The sequence below is a fragment of the Montipora foliosa genome, chromosome 5, assembly GCF_036669935.1.
Source record: "Montipora foliosa isolate CH-2021 chromosome 5, ASM3666993v2, whole genome shotgun sequence".
NCBI classification, from domain to species: domain Eukaryota; kingdom Metazoa; phylum Cnidaria; class Anthozoa; order Scleractinia; family Acroporidae; genus Montipora; species Montipora foliosa.
In genome coordinates this window covers 24,459,218-24,464,217 of record NC_090873.1, presented here as the reverse complement: position 1 = coordinate 24,464,217, position 5,000 = coordinate 24,459,218, and the positions used below count along the sequence as shown (strand labels likewise).

At 41.4% G+C, this 5,000-nt stretch overlaps 1 protein-coding gene and 1 pseudogene across 1 annotated transcript in view; one reads left to right on the top strand and one right to left on the bottom strand.

Annotated features, from left to right (window-relative positions):
- The window catches only part of LOC138003766 (uncharacterized), a 313,889-nt gene that overhangs the window by 224,493 nt on the left and 84,396 nt on the right, over positions 1-5,000 (top strand). The window lies entirely within an intron of this gene.
- Positions 4,274-5,000, bottom strand: part of LOC138004368 (uncharacterized) — a 1,396-nt pseudogene continuing 669 nt past the window's right edge.

Genomic DNA, 5,000 nt, shown 5'->3' with positions numbered 1-5,000 from the left:
CATTGGCGACCAGGATTTTCGGACTTGCTACCACAGCGGATAATTCTACACGATATCTATCTCGCAAACGCGTGAAGGATGACCAACGCGCTACCCACATTCCCCAAGTTCGACGTATCTGAAACAAGTGGCTGCGTCGGGGACGCCGGGACTTGAGATGCGGGGGCTTGGGGACTCGGGGACTCAGAAATAGGAGAACATCCAAACGTAAGAAGGAAGTTAAATTGCTTATTTTGGCATAATACTTAAAACATTTTCTTCAGTTTTACTTTCTTTGTTTACTTTGGCCAGCGACTTAGTTTCCCTGCAGGGGGCCTTCACGTCGCCGGAAAGCATGGAAGCCCTTTCTGAGAACTGTGAGTAATTATTTGACGTGAGAGTTGAAATCCTGTGACATCGTGCTTCAAGGCTTACGATTTTTCATGTAAGTTTTACCATTTGTTCGACTTTTCGTCGCATTTCACAAAATCCTCGTCTTTTGATCGTAACTGCATTGTGCCCCGGGTTTCAATAAGTTCCTCGCCTGTGCAATGTGAAACAGCTGTATAGTAAATGTATATAGTACAGTTTATTACTTGTCTTCATTAAAAGGTGAGTTTCATTACGCTGATTTAAGCTTGAACAGATGCTATTATTAAGTTACGCAGTTGAGTAAAAATTTATGTAAAACGAAGGCAGAAATTCTATTGTAGAAAGTTTTTATTATTTGACATGGGAGACTTGAACAAAACGTTGATGTCTTCATTTCGCAGGTCAATCTACAATTCCCCAAGTATATCAAGGCTTGAATTTCAATAATCGGGCAAGTAAAGATTGAATTTCATTGTTAATTATGCATTTCACTCATATCATTTCGCTTAATTTGCCTGTGTCACGTGACATTTCTTGATTGATGACTTCATAATGCTTGTTTTTGACATTGGGGAAAGTTAACCCTGAAAAATTCCGACAATGTTTTGCTTGATAATGTTTCAAGCAACCATTAACGTATAATTGTACGTATTAATGTGGGATCGTTCATTTTCATTGTGACTTCTATTGACATTTACTATGTGAGTTGACCTGTTTTACTGTTTCCGTTAAGATGGCGAATGATTAAAAGAAAGAATGATACCGGCTCGCTAGGAGTACTAGAGAAAGGAACCGTTGATATAAGAAGACTTTTCCATAACCCTTTCTGATAAAAGATTTGAATTGTTTTTAGCCGTTAAAATGTGACACATTTCAGATGAAAGAGCGAGTAAAAAAAGTTAACTTTGCGTCAAATTTAACGTCGATTAGACAAATTCTTCCTCTGAAAAAAAAATGGCAATTTATGAGTTTGGTCAAGCCTCAACACACCTGAGTTAAGAGTTGCTTAGTTTATGGTCCTGTGATGACGAACACTGCTATCAATATCAACGGTAACAACCTCAAGTTTTTATCGAAGATAACAACGTGGACAGTTGCCAGGACAGTCGCAGTCACAAGGCATTGGCAAGATATTCAAATATCAATTAGAGAGATTAAGTCATAACACTCAAGTTTCTGTGCAGCAGCAACAACAACAACATACGCAGAAACTTGAAAGTTCAGCTACAAGGTCAGAGCAATGGGACAGTAGGCCTTCTTCTTTGTTCCAAAGTCGAGCTCTGTGACGGGTGGCGAGAACCACTTTTTTCGAGAAACCATTTTTTGAATTTCTGTGTGTATTTAGTTGATACTTCAAAGTATACAGATGATCGTTTTTACAAAATATAATGCAAACTCTTTAACTTTTAAAGGGTAGGTTTTTTTAAAGGGTTTTTAAGAGTAGGAAAGATTTCAATTCACTCTGGAAGTCGTTATCTGTTTTGGCCATGCGTGACAGAGCTAGACTACAACGATGTTACTGCTTTGGTTTTGGCATTTGGCATGTCCTAAACTCGGTTATAGCGAATTGTAGGCTGGAGGACGAGTACAGCTTTTCAGTTGAGAACACTAACACTTAAAAACATTTCTACCTCAAAACCTAGCCCACATGCTCGGTAAGGAAACATGCGTTCACAATCATCCTCGTATTCCAGTGTAAGAGACTATGAGCCTTTTTTTGGAACGAAGTTTAGCAGGAGCTTAACAAAACCGAATCCTAAGTCATTTACATTTTGGCTAATTCTGGTGTGTAAAGGATGTCCATTGTCAAACGTAGTGTAGAGAAGACACAACCAGAGGAGAAAAACATTTGTGAACTTGAAGCAACTAACTTGCAGAAGGTTCTTGAGGTAAAAATGATTGCCGTAAACCGCGGTCTCAGCTAGACTTGGTTTAAATAACCGGCTCTTTACTCTCTTCCACTTGAAAACGAGGATGACTGCAAGCACGTGTTTTCTTACCGAAAACCACCATTTTTTTTTCTCCATAAGATGAGGCATTGAATATGTGGCCAATAAAAAAGATACATCAGTGATTCTGAATCACTGATGTATCTTGTTATTGGAGATCAAAGGGGCAAAATATTTAATTCCTCGTTTCATGCAAAAACAATGTGGGGGTTACGAAAAAGCCTAGGCTCTGTGCTTACCCCGTGATGTACTGAGGATATAGATATTAATATTTAACTTTATGGCAAATAACATTATTGGCCTCTTATGCCCTTTCCTCGCTCACGCCAGGCTCTAAAAAAACTAAAAGGTGTGTGCGATAAGAAAAGGTGCTGCACAATGACCTTACGACCTAAAAAAAATCTCAACCATAACAATTTTCCTCGGAAAAATACACAAAGATCAATTTTCCAAGTGGGAAATGTTTAGGTGCTTCATGAGGAAGTCTTTATGCGCTATTGTGAGGCGTTCTTTGACACCATTGTTAATATCTAAGTGGTTCCCTCAAAAGCTAGCGCTATTGAGACCATTTCCCTCACGAACGCATGAAATATTAACGTGAAAGTAAACAGCCTGGACATTTCCAACCCTTAAAATCCCACTCTTGTCTCTCCAGGGACGGCATTCTCTCTGTGTAACGGCAATGTCATGGGGTGGAGGAAAGAGGTCACCACTAGCCATTCGTGCAAACGTTCTGCCGCAGCCTGCACATGTTGTGACACCGGGATGATCGGAAAGGAAATTTAGAGACAATGGGTTGGTGTCTTCATCTATGGCTTCCTTGGATGGACTCTCATGCAAAACTTCGCGAAGTCCATTTCGTTCGCACAATCTTTAGTTTTACTGGTTGTTTCTCTTGCGCGGTAGCCTTCAGGTTGTCCAAGTGCTCAGCAATAAAGCTATGTCCCTTTTGGAATTAGCCACTCTTCCAAATTGGTGAGGCTTTCTTCCAGCGTTAACAATGTCGAAACCAAATTTGGACATTTTGGTGACACTTTTCTTCATACCAGATTTTATGCGCTATTCCAAAAGCTCGCGAAGCTTTCCCTTATGTTCTGCGGCAGCCAAAGTGTGGGAACATAGGGCAGCGTGGTTGAACGCAGGACGGGCATCATCACAAGCAAATCTACCTTTCATATACTGAGTAAGAACGTGCGGGTCTTGGTGAGGACTCGGATGCTACTAAGACGGTGTTTTCATCTCCAAAGCCATCTCTAACCTTTCTCAGTTCAATAAGCCGGTGTGCCTTCGAAAATTGATAGGCTAAGATGCTCTCTGGGACGCTTTTAATGCCACAATGCTCATGTGATATGAAGAGTCTGCATGGTGCCTGTGAAATGGGGCCACTTTCCTTTGTTTTCTCTATGTAAGCCCTTCTTTCTGTAGGGTTCATTTTCCTCCAACTTTCCGGAGAAATATTGAGATGACTGTACCCAGTTGTCAGTCTGCATTCCCCTTGACTTAATATTGCACCTTCCAACAATGCATCTTGTTCCTTCACAATTTCATGACTCTTTTTAATGAGTTTGATCAAGCTGACCCGTTTGTGTTCTGTCTTCAGCTTTAAAAGGTGGTTTTCCGCATCGTATTATGGAATACAAGGAGTCTCCTAGACCTGTCCTCTGTCGAAGGGGCTTTAGCATTGAGGTTTTCACTGTGTTGGCAACATTTGTCACAAGCCAGTCATAGAATGATGTTGGCCTTGATGGGTGATACATTGCTCTCGATCATTCCGAATTTCTTGCAACGAGTGCATCTTTACATTGAAGTCTTCCATGTCGTCAGCATCCACAATTCCGTGGTATGACGCAGCAGCAACAGTGGTGCTAAAGATGTCAAAGAGGAATTCAGTTTGACTTTTTCCTTGGATACCCAAGGTGGACATCTTCATTTGGATGAAGCACCGGTGGTGATCGGCTTCAGGAAACACTTGTTTAAATGAGTTGGGCAGGGCACGTTCTCCATCTCTGCCGAATGCTTTGAGTAGGGGTAATGTTGGGATTAAAACGCTTCATAGCTGGAGCAAGATACCTGCACGTCTGTTCAGTCTTACTTTGATGGACAAGCATGGGACCCAAGAAAACCGGTAAATTTCCCGTATTTACGTTATAGATTTTGAGGGGTCTGTATGTTGTCGGAGTGACACTGAAATTGCCGATGTTGAAGATTGCATCGACACCAAGAATGGAAAACGATTCGTCCTGGCCGTAGTACAACTCGATATCTTTCAATTGCCTGTCATTTGCGACAAAGGCCATGGGTTCTGGTGCACCAACCACCTCTCTGACGAAACCATCTTTGCTCTTGCATTTTTCCATCGCTTTTAGCAAGATATCTCTGATGCTGTTGACGGAAGGAGTGAAGGATGCCGTAGAAGAGGGAACTGTGTCCCTTACTTGTTTCAGGGCAGGTCACTTTTGGAGCGGCAGAATTTCATGCCCCCTTCCGGCGAACTGCTTCAAAAAAAATTCTCTTGGTTGGTGTTTTCCTTTCGATATAGTTTCCTTAAGTTCGTTCATGGCACTTGGTCTTGTTGGGATATACGGTTCCTTGCTATTTTTAGAGTTTCCATGCTGCAAAAGGTTCAGTGGTGTTTCTTCCCCTTCATAGTAGTACTGAAGTAATGCAATTCTATGTCTTCTCCCCTTGTTGTCGTACAAT